General features: G+C 38.6%; 1 protein-coding gene across 4 annotated transcripts in view; it reads right to left on the bottom strand.

Annotated features, from left to right (window-relative positions):
- The window catches only part of LOC125264640 (vitamin D 25-hydroxylase), a 204,837-nt gene extending 193,238 nt beyond the window's left edge, over positions 1-11,599 (bottom strand). For 2 of the 4 annotated variants that reach the window (XM_048184171.1, XM_048184172.1), the window contains exon 1: positions 11,494-11,599. The gene's annotated coding sequence lies outside the window, so the exon portion shown is untranslated. The remainder of the gene's footprint in view (positions 1-11,493) is intronic. The other 2 variants (XM_048184176.1, XM_048184174.1) reach the window with 2 other exon arrangements.
- Between the last annotated feature and the right edge of the window lie 554 nt (positions 11,600-12,153).

The following is a 12,153-nucleotide window of genomic DNA, read 5'->3' as shown; positions in this document are numbered from 1 at the left end:
GTTACCTGTCCAAACAGGGTCTCAATAAATCTTACAATTGCAGATGTTGTGAGGTTTTTGTTTCTCACGATATTCATTTCCAAAATACGTCACATAAAACCAGTGTTTGTGACTGTTTTAGAATCAGTAAGAGTGGGATAAAAAGATTATTAGTTATTTGAGCATTAGTTTTTCATCAAATTTGTGTTCTCATGGAGTTATATTATAGCTACATAATATCCAGCTACTGCGGGTAAAAATCATAGTAATCATACTTATAGTGTGTTTCTTTTTAACGACTGTATTTTAAATATATTTTTCACATACAAAATATGTGAAAAAAATATATATATAATTTTATTGTGTGTGTGTGTGTGTGTGTGTGTGTGTGTCGGGGCCAGAATTTTTTTGTTTTATAATTTTTATATTTTCATACTTTACAAAAAGAAAGTTTGAAATTATTTGGAAATTATATATAGCTAAAGCAACTAAAGAAAATTCACAAAAAAATTTTGCTGGAAAACACTGACATATTACTGGTGGCTTGAAGTTTCACCATATTGTGAGATATTACTGAGATATTACTGATGGTTTGTAGTTACAATACATTGTTACTGATGCCTGAAACACTCTCAAAATAAATACATTTATTTTTTTATTTTTTTTATTTTATTAATTGGCATGGTTTGACTGGACTAGCAGGATACATTTTTACTGTTGTGTTGATCCATGCCACTTCTGGCTTTATATGACCAGTAAGTCCGGGTCTATTTGTATTCAATAGTTTCATGTTGTACACACTACAACCGGTGCTATGATCCCTGAACACAAAACGGCACATCAGAGAACAACACAGACACAACTGGCAACTATAGAAATGCTAACACAACACTCACAGTCAGTGTGTCGAGATAACAGCAGAGCACTTCCTACAGGACGAGATTTTCAAAACGAGTGATTTACTAAAAGAAACAGATATCTTAGATGTAATAAATGATAATTCATCATCCTCCATTGGAAATGTACTGGGGTTGTGAAAAATGCATGAATTACTAATTAATGAGGCATTCTGAGCAGATTTACATATTCATAAAGGTGGGGTTGAGTAATTGACATATGCATGAGAGAGCTGAGTGATGGTTTTGAGATAATAACACATGCCTTCATAGGAACCTTTATTTTTCTAAATTCTTCAAAAAGCAGAGGGAGTGAAGATGCTTTTAAATTTCCATTACATATTCATTCTTCCCAAAAGAAATGCAGTCAAATGCTTTCAGAGATAAATACACTGAGGGAATGCAATGATGTGAAACAGTATGTAAAATTACATTTTGTGAAATATTGCCCTATACAGATTCTTCAAAAGTTCATTTAGCAAACGGATGTGCCCAACAACCATGGTTAGAAATTCTAAACATGTGACTGAATCCTAAAGCGAACACACAAACATGCTTTCAAAGACGAGTGAAGGGGAAAATAAAGCATAACAAATACATTTATGGTAAGCGTGAACTCGCTTATACGCAGTCAATCAATCATCGACAAGCTCGACAAAGTGTGCTGGGTGCTACAGGACCCGTCTAATCCAACAGAGAAAAATGTAAACTTAAATTCAGATGTCAACAAAGCTCTACTAGCTTTAATCCTGCATGTGGCACTTGCCCAAAGTAACGCCCATTTCCAAAAGTCCCTCCCAACAATCCTACCATCCATTTCACACACATTTCTACCATCTTAAAGACGGTATTTGGTGTTAAGACCTCTCAGATATCTGATGAAAGGATCTGATTTATGGCATCCCGTCGTGCCATGAGGTCAGCTTTTTGGAGACTTACTGCAGATGGGGTGGGTCCAAGAGCGTTTGGACAGGGTGAGTGTGTATGTCACTCGGAAAACGTCTCTGCCATTGTTAGGAGAGCTCGAACAAAAGCCTTGTGAAAGCTGACCCAAATATGGTGCATTAGAAGAGCACAAAAACATTCAGATGGTTCCTAGGCTTTCTTTACAACTATGCACCGCCGAATGACAAGTTCAACAAAAACATGTTGAGTTTTTCACCCGGGCCTATTGTGTTCCCACATTAACTCCAAGCTGAGTTCTTTGAGCTCGTCCAGAGTTGTGTCTGGACTCCATGGGTCTGCGATGGCTCTGTCAGCGGGCTTGGCCTCCACTGCACTCCACACCGTTTCCTTCAATGTTCTTTTCATTCTCATTCCCTCCCCCCCCCCCCCCCCCCCCCCCCCCCAGCAACTTGGCTTCCACGCACGCTGAAGCAGGCGATTGATGGGGCAAGAGAGAAGTTAAACAATTAAAGATGGCCCTCTGCGCCAACTGTTTTGTGCATTAGGCGTCACGCTGAGAGGAAGCCTTTGTGCTCACAGTTATTGTTTGGATGGAAAATGAAAGATCTCATTCTCAAAGCAAAGGAACTCTCTGTAGCCGGTGTGAATAATATATCAAGGTGCCTGGGTATAACAATCATTTGATTCCCACTGGGACTGGATGGATGCAATTTTTCCTGGATCGGGGTGTAAATGAAAATGAGGTTCATGCAACATCTGGTCAAGCGCGGCCAATGGGAGACCAAAAACTAATTGCAAGTATAATGGCAGGTCTCGGTATTTAGCAAAGCGAATAACAGCTGTCCTTATCAATCAGATGCAGATGATCACTATCGCACACAGGGGGGCTTGACGGCAGAGGTGAAGCATCACAAATTAGGCGCTGCTTTAGAAATGCTGAAGTTTGACTTTAACCTTGCAGGACTTTTTGGAAGGCACTTCTGAGTATGGGAGAGGAGTTTTGGCAGAGGAACAGAAAGCCTGGTGGGTCCGCACATCTCGGGATGCTGGTACTCCACACTAATCCATTTTAAACCATCTGTGAAATTAGCAAGATTCCTTAAGTCCTTCACCTCCAAGGATTAAAAATGGCCCTGGGTCTGAGCCATCGCATGTACGCATATGTATGCATGTCTGCTATCAGCCCAAACTTCTGAGGCTATAATCACACTTTACCCTCTACATGACAGACGCTTTTGAAAAGGTAACTACTTTGAAGACAATTTCACCCGAGTCTCTCTCCTCGCATCTTTTCAGATGCTCTTTGAAATCTGTAGAATCTGCACTTTGTGTTATACTACATAAATATGAGCCTTCTCTGTGAGAATTACTCCCCCTGCAATTCAGCACACTCCAGAATTGAATAGCGACACGACGTGCAGCCCGGCATGCTGCAAAGTATGTATAAAACAAACCGAACCGCTTTAAATCTAAAAAAAAGAGGAAGGCATTTCAGGGCTCGAACATCTGCTGAATGGCAGTCTGGGCCGCAAGGTAAACAAAAGCCATACATAGACAAAAGTTACCTGCAATGCCTCCTTGAACTGTACACATAAACAGCTCGAAAGTGCAACTCTTCAGCCCTGCGGAGTTTCAGCCAAAAGCTGTACAATGAAGTCATGAGTCAAGTCTAATGAGAAAATCAGATAAATAGCAGCTGGGCTTGGGGAAACAGCCCTCCCTGACTGATTCACTGGACTCAGTGGCAATAGCATGGAGCTCAGGAGGAGCTGCCACTTCCAGAACAGTAAAATATTGTTCCAGACGACTCCCTCCAATGTTTAGTCATCAGGGCCATGAAATAACAGGGCTGTCGCCTCCGCACAGCAATACAGTATTAATTATTATTTGCAGCCCAAACACCTACATGTTTGTACTAACACTCTGACAGTTCATCCAAACAGGCCATTTAAAGGCTGCAACATCATTCTCCATACTTACCAACACCCCCACCTAGCCTCCCCCCATTCGTCCTACCAGAGGCTCGTGCAGAGAAGTATGCCGTATTAGAGGGATTAAAAACCAGCTCATAGGAAATAACAATGCTCATGTCTTCTTCCAAACTAGAACATCAATAATCGCCACATCTGCATGTGCCCAGAGAAGCACAAGGGCAAATGCGCAATGCCAAGGCTGCCTTCGGGGCCAAAGATTTGTAATGCAAGCTTTGTGAATTACAGTAAGATTTATTGCGCAGCAATATATGTCTAATTTTCCATCTACCGTGGGGCGCTTCAGCAGCAGAGAGCTGACACAGGCGTCTATTATACACACCACAGTTAAAATGTGGTTATTTTACGCATGCTCTCAGGGGAAGGAGCTTATGGTGCACTCTGGCATTGGACAAAAAAATGACTGATGAAGATAACAAAAGGAACACATAAATGGTTTTCCAAAGATGTTTTGAAGTAAGTTCTATTCCAGATCCATTTTTTTTCCTACTACGGCAAACTTAAGGAAATGATGAAAAGCCTCCCTTTCTATTGGGAATCTTTTTTATTTCTTCACACAAAAGCAGGTACTCAAGAGATATTGACTGATAATCTACTTTTTAATGCCCAGTAACACATCAGAAGCTAGCTGTACATTACAACATTCACAAATATAATCAACACCAATGCTTACATTTTTTATGTGCCAGTCAGAAACATTTATTTTCTGATCAATTACATTTTAAACTAAAATTATTATTATCACCACGAATTATTCATCAAATAGAGCTATGTCAAAAAGGTGAAGCTAGCTGGGAGCAAAAAGAGAGATCCCAGTGGCTGGAATCCAAAAGATGAAAAAACTCCTGCAGTTTAGAGGGCTTGGTTTCCACCAGGACTTCCACCCTATTCCTGGCAGATGCTGCAGTCCGTCAGCGGGAGCACATATACATTAAGAATAGCCTCTATACTTTCTTAATGTGTTTAGGAAGATATTCTTAGGTATACATAGATGGTCCCATCTAACATTGTGCTTTCTCTAAAAGATTTACGAGCCTTATTGTGAAGCAAAAAAATCCCAGTTACTATTGTTATCCATTCAGTTCCATAGTGAAAACTATGAGAAATATGGCCCTTTTTATTTCAAAAGAAAAACACTTCAGAAAGTTTTTGCACATCAAATGAAGCAATAAATAAATAAATAATAATTGCTAACCAACTGATGCTAAAAAGAAGACTGCAATACATAAAAGCAATTCAGTGACAACATAAGGTAATCTCACATCTGAACATGCATCATCTACAGGAGCTAAAAACAGCCAGACCAATATGGAAGTTCCCCATAGAAATTACTTAGGGTTTAACAGATATTAAATTTTTTCGTCTAATACTGAAGATTATATTATGGCAGAGAACCGATAACCATTGGTCAATATTAAAATCCTATACTATTTTACTTTCAGTGATTATAAAAGGAGCACTCTTTACTTGCTTTCTGTGTAATTCAGTCACAATTTGAAGAAGTTTTTGTTTTTCATGAGACTTTTCCTACTTTTCCAAATATTAGGGACTCAATAACCGCTACATCTAGTGGTAATTTCATGTTTGTTTTCCTAGAAGTTCATCTTTATACTTTTAGTTTTACAAATCATCACATTAAAAATAATATTAAAATTGGATAATATTTAGAGCTTTTAAGTGCCGGAAAAAGTGTGGAGCAACTTGAAAAGTGCTCGAATTTCACTCTTAAAAGTTTGCATGAACCCTGAAATTAATAATATAAGAGCATTCGAATATTTCTGCCACAATACCATAGTTTGAGTAAGTGTTACTACATTAAATCCATGGTGATTTGTGGACTGGGGAGCCTTAACTTGTTTGTGGCACAGTGTTTCTCCTGATTTCCAGCACTATATTATCTGATATTTGCAGTCTAAAGCAGAAAATTCTGTGCAGAATTTGAATGCTTCCCATTAGATCTCACAGGGATGTTATTATTTTTTGGCAAATTCAAATGCTTTATCACTGGATCTCCCAGCGGTATGTAGTAAGCATTGTCAGAGTAACACATTACAAGTAACGTATACGTAATCAGATTACTTTTTGCAAGTAACTAGAAAAGTAACGCATTACTTTGAAATTTACAACAAAATATCGTATAGTTTTTTTTTTTTTTTCAAATAAGTTACACAAGTTACTTTGTTTTCCCATTTACTGAGTGACAGCTCTCCTGTCCTGTATATTGAGAGAAAGTGCAGAGGCGATGTGTGTAATTCATGACGTAATTCTAGACCAGTGGTTCTCAAACCTGTCCTGGGGAACCCCACCACTGCACATTTTGCATGTCTTCTTCATCTAACACACCTGATTCAAGTCATCAGCTAATCAGGAGAGACGGCAAGAGTTGAATTGGGTATGTCTGATGAGAGAAACATACAAAATGTGCAGCGGTGGGGGGTCCCCAGGACAGGTTTGAGAACCACTGTTCTAGACTAATGCCCTGTCCAAATACCCACACTTGCAGTCTTTGCACTTGACCGCTTGTCTACTTACGTGACGTATTTCCTGTATTTGGTCCAAGTGTTCAAGTAGGCATGAAGATTGCAAGTGTGTATAGAACTTTTGATTACCCGATGGGACACACTTATAGTGTTGCAAAGTGTTTTGTTGTAAGTTTTGTTGTAACTACAGGTTTTTTTTTTTTATTATTATTATTTTTAATACTTTGCATTTTAAAATAAACTTCTAAATGTCTGACACAATATTAAAAATGTGGTGCTTCTAATTAAGTTACACATTACACATAGCCTACTCATCTTTGCACCAATTAAATGTATAACACTTTACGTTTTACTACCAAATTATATGCAATATCTAATTAATTTAACTTTGAATTTAACGTTTTCATTGACATCTCACGATTTTGGGGCAGGTGAGTTCCCGAACATAATGCATGATGTGATACGCTTAGCTTAGAATACTGATCCGAAGCGGTATTAGAGATAGTGTGGGTTTAGTGTGCATTACGGGCACTGCACTTTGGCATTTTTAAGACACGGGACAGTCTTGCGCACTTACTTCCTGTCGCATGCACAAGCTCTCAAGTGGCCAAGACCGCAAGTGTGGGCATAAATGTGAGCTTACGTTTACTTATTTACTTCGTCTCCTGAGTCCTATTCTTCTGTATTCCTGAATTGCAGCACAGCTGAAAGACTTGTTTGTTTGAGCTGCGCCCTCTACTGTACAGGTGTGAATTTGCATTTCCTTCAGCCCGAGGCTTATTTATTTCACTTTTGGTGTGAAAGGGGCTTTTCATTTTTAAAAAAATATAACTTCTTTTTTTTTTTGCTGTTATAAAAACAAACAAACAGCCCAACCCAGATGAGAAAAAATAAAGCAAAAATAACGTAACGTTTCCATAAAAATGCATAAGTAACGCAATTAGTTAGCTGCCGTTTGATGTTTCTCATATGAAACAGAAATGGCAGCTCTTATCAGTTGTGCAATGTGGTGGTCGCACAAGTGCAACCTCTAGGTATGCAATATGCAAATTTAGTCGCACTGGCAGAAAAAAACTTTGCAAAATGCGACCATTTAGTTGCAGTCTGGAGCCCTGAAAACACTACAAGTAACTTTAAACTATGTCTATCCACAGGCACCATGATGGCTCCCTACTTTTGTTTCCCTGTTTTCTCTTACTTGTTTCATTACAAACCCTCTGTATCAAAACCATGTGAAATTTGATATGATATTACATAAATACAAGCTCAGGGTCAACATATCCTGTTGCCATAGGAAATATTGGAATAGAAGTTTGACAAATTAGAGAAGAATGTCTGTGCGTGCGCATCGTCCTATTCCTTACATTTCATGCCAGAGCAAAAGGAAAGGAAAGGAGTATGTGCTTGCAACTTTAAAATTAAGATAGCCACCCAAGAAAATCTGTGTGTTCTTCCTAATTCATAGATAAAAAAAGCTACAGAACTACAGCCTTATCCAGAGCTGTAGGACTTCACTTGCGAGCTGAAATTGGTGAACTGTTATAGAAATAGAAACCAGAAAAACTACTTGCCAGTGGAGTAAGAAAAACCTATTTAATTCAAAGGGAAAACAAGATCATTTGTTTCTCACCGCATTGGCAAGTAGTTATTTCTTCTTTTAAGCATAAAAAAAAACAAAATGATGTTAGAATTCTCTGAAAACAAGACAAAATCTAATGTTATTATCAAGTAAAACTTGAAGTATTCAAGTATACAAGTATTCTCAAGTAAAACTTTAAATCAAGGAACACTTACTGGAAATCAAAAATGTATATCACATTGCATGTGTAATGCAGTGAGTGCCACTAATCCTCTTGGAAATAAAAAGTTATATTTCACTTTTAACTGTCTAACCATTTTACAGTCCAATCACATGGATGAGTCAAGTACAGCATGTTAAAAATAATTGGTGACGTTTTGTTCAGTTCATTAATTACATGGGATATGGAAGGTCAGGTCAATTGCACTGCATTGTGGGATACAATAATCCATGCAGTAAGCTCTGTTGTATGCTGTACATTTTTGTCTCATTCCACTCTCTAGCTCCCTGCATGAATCAGCATACTGTGAACAAAATCAGGTACTAGCCAGACCTTGATCAATTGAACAATGGGACTCTGATTTCCACAAGCTTGTGCAAAACATCACTGGTATTTCTTGAGAGACTGAAGAAAACGTGACAATATTTCCAGTGAGAGGAATGCGACAGAACGGACGACTACTGTACTTGATTAGTGCACTGACTACTGAACTATGAAAACTGATACACTGGTAGTATTTTCTGGATACATCTGTATAGTGTGCACTGTCTAAATAGTACTATACACAATATATAGTGCAGCAAGAGTAGTGTGCTTTTGCAAACATGGCTGTGGATAAAGCCCAAGTCCCTTTAAAGGCCCAATGAAGTGCCTTGAAGTGCACCACATTATTCAGTGTGTTTCCACTGAAATAGGAAGAGAGGGCGGGACATATAAAAACAGCCCCTCCCCCTTTTTCAAATAGCCAATAGCATTTCCTTTATATCACAGCTCGGCCAGAGCCATTGAGCTCAGTAAAGCCGCAGTTTCCTCCTCATCTCTAACCGTTTCGCCTCCTAATTGCTTTAATATAACATTCAAACGGCTCCGTTTTCTGGTTTATGCTGACTCGCGCATATGATCCGCTCTGTGCTATCATGTCTCTGGACCGGAGCAGTGTGTGCACTCGGCAGCGATTTGTGTGACACTAACATGAAACCAGACATCATTCGCCCCAATGGAAGCATATTTACACTGTCTGAATTGTTCGCTTTCCCATATATTGTGCACTATGTGCCTTTCACCATGTAGAAAATAGTAAATGATTGAGTTAACAAGTGACCAATTTTAGCTTTAGCATCTATTTATAATGTAGGGGGCGGGGCGCTTTAGATTCTAGAGAGCATTTGATTGGACAACTGATGAGAAGCTTGAAGGCCCCAATATACTTCAAACAAAGTTCTTTTTCGTTCTTTGTTTAGGGGTAAAACGACGTTTGAAATGCGTGACCAGCGATATACTGTAAACGAACATCTGACACCGCCCACACTTCTGAGAGTGACAGTTAGATGAATATGTAAATATGTGCCGTGCACTTTCTTCTCAGTAACAAAATAAACACAACAAAAATGAGAAAACAGCAAGCATTTATTATAGAAAGCATAAGAAAAGCATCTGATCATAACAGCGTGGGAATGTTAGCATGAGCTCTGCAAAGTAGCACTCCAGTCACATCTTCATATAGCATTTTATTCAATAGATTGCTTAAAATCAAGCAGCTTTACAGTATCAAACATGAAAAACAGTGTTAGTGTCTCATTTCATCAGAAGCACAACTTCATTTTGTACTATAAAGCGGCTATCCAGTGTGTTTATGTTTTCATCTGCGGAGATCTTACCTCAACAAGCTCAAACACACAAAATGAGTCAAAGAGACCCGTCCCACGCGAGTGAAGGCGGAGCCTCGGCGCACGCCTCCTATGACGTTATCGTCACGGACCAATGGTAGTATGAAGGTGTTTTGCAGCTGGAGCGAACTTTTCCTGAAAGTTCGCTTTGGCAAGCCGTTTCGAACTTCCAGAAAGAACACAAAACGAACATCGTTTTGGCCTGATTTTGTTCTAAATGACGTCACATCAGTTCGTTCTTCGATTTCATTTGAAGTATACCGGGGCCAAAGTGCAAAGTGATGTCATCAAAATACTTGATCTATATGGTGGAAGTGAGAGACTAAGTTTTGAATGGTTATATCTTCTAAATACTAATTTAGTCAGCACACTCGCTTTTAACAGTACGGCTAACATATTAAAGGTGCAATATGTAATAATCTTGTCCGCTAGAGGTCGCTAGAAGCCTATTCAAAACAAAGGCATAGCTTGATGACGCCAAGTTTTAGAGCAGAATCTTAGGACACCTCAACGGACGGTGCAAAAGAAAAGGGATTGGAGTCGGGAAGAACTCATGTTCGTGGATGAGATTATTAACGTTACTGTAGTATGAACCAGAGCAGGAACGAGTGCTGTGGGAGCTGAACGAGGCCGCTGGAGCAATTGCGCAACACACGCCTCACGAGCAGCGGAACTTTTATTATGCCAGTCGCCGGCGCCACTTCTGCTTTTCCGGTCATGAGTATGAGGTAACGCAGCTCTGTTTATCATTAGATACATCTGAGTGTGTTGAAAATGTTGTAACGTTACTCTGTGGGTTCGTTCGGCGGCGGCTGCTGTGAGACAGTGATGCACATTGCAGTAAGATAGATCGATTTTAGAATATCATGTTAAATGCTGGATGGCTTGTGTTGATAAATGGCATGCAATTAAGTTTAAAACGTATCGTATGATGGAGAAAATTATGTATTACCGTTAATAAAAATAAAGCTGCATCTGATTATGCTATGTTAGCTATTTGACAAAAAAATGTTTTTCTCTGATGCATGGTACTCGCAAAAAATCAAGAAAATTAGATTTAAACATTAAGACTAAACGCGTTGAGCTATATAACAACAATTCGTTTTCTGTCTATAAATATATCAAAACAGATGTTCCCCTGTCTATTAAAACGTGTAATATTTTAAAGTGTCTTTGGTGTTTCCATGGTTTCTACAAAATAAAACCGGAAACCGAGGGTAACGCGGGTATGACGCACTTGACAGGCGACTTGGAGCCTTGGTTAAAATTGCAATTTTCTCACGATTTACAAATAGTTGGAAACATTTGGGATACTGTAAGTACTCAAGTGAACAAAATATATAACACTGGCCTAGTGGCTTTTGGATATTTTACTGCAAAAATATTACATATTGCACCTTACAAACATTTAATACTAAAAGCCAAAAAAACTTCAATTTTGTTTTCATGGGGACTTTAAGGCAAGTCAGTTCAGTCAGGGGAGCCATAACACCCTTGATGTTACAAGTACAGCTCCTATCTTAAAATAATCATAAATCTTTTAATAATTATATTAAAAATCACTTAAGCTCAAATCACCCAAAAAAAATATATCCAGGCTGACTCAGCGAGTACGGCTTGCAGTATAAACACAAAGGCATAACTGACTGAACTACTTTCATTCATACCGCCCACATATCGAGCGTAACTATTTATCTCTTTCAAAAATATATATAAATAGCCTGCAATAACCTCTAAAAAACAAAGCTTAGCGTGTTATATGACCCGCTACCCACCTGCAGACGTTGCCGTAAACCGCTCCGCTGTTCTATCGTTCTCATTATGTAGGTCCAAATGGTGCTGAAACGTCGTTGGCGTTGTACGCGCTTACGTAAAGAAACACGTGACATAACTGTAAAACCACGAACAGCTTTTAGCGGGCGATTTCTTCGGTGTGCAGTAAACATTGAATGTGCGTACGTACACCGTTTAGTATTATTACATGTGTATGGATGTAAACACAATCCTGTTCACTTCATACCCTTGAGCCTAGAACGGTTTCAAAGGTAGGTGAAGAGAGTTTTACTTTATTTTATTTTTTGTAGCCTACATATAAAATATCAATTTCTTCTCTCCCCACCTCTCTCTCTCTTTGTTATTTAGTATTTAGCTAATGCTAATGGTGCATGGTGACAGAGCAGGATCATTCATTCATTAAAGGATTAGTTCACTTTCAAATTAAAATTTCATGATAATTTACTCACCCCCATGTCATCCAAGATGTTCATGTCTTTCTTATTTCAATCGAAAAGAAATTAAAGTTTTTGATGAAAACATTTCAGGATTTTCATCTCCATATACTGGACTTTAATGGAGTCCAAATGGTTGAAGGTCAAAATTACTTCAGTGCAGCTTCAAAACGTTCTACACGATCCCAGACGAGGAATAAGGGGCTT

Source organism: Megalobrama amblycephala, linkage group LG3 (assembly GCF_018812025.1).
Source record: "Megalobrama amblycephala isolate DHTTF-2021 linkage group LG3, ASM1881202v1, whole genome shotgun sequence".
Classification (NCBI taxonomy): Eukaryota; Metazoa; Chordata; class Actinopteri; order Cypriniformes; family Xenocyprididae; genus Megalobrama; species Megalobrama amblycephala.
The sequence above is the reverse complement of the archived record's forward strand: the minus strand, read 5'-3'. Positions and strand labels throughout refer to the sequence as shown.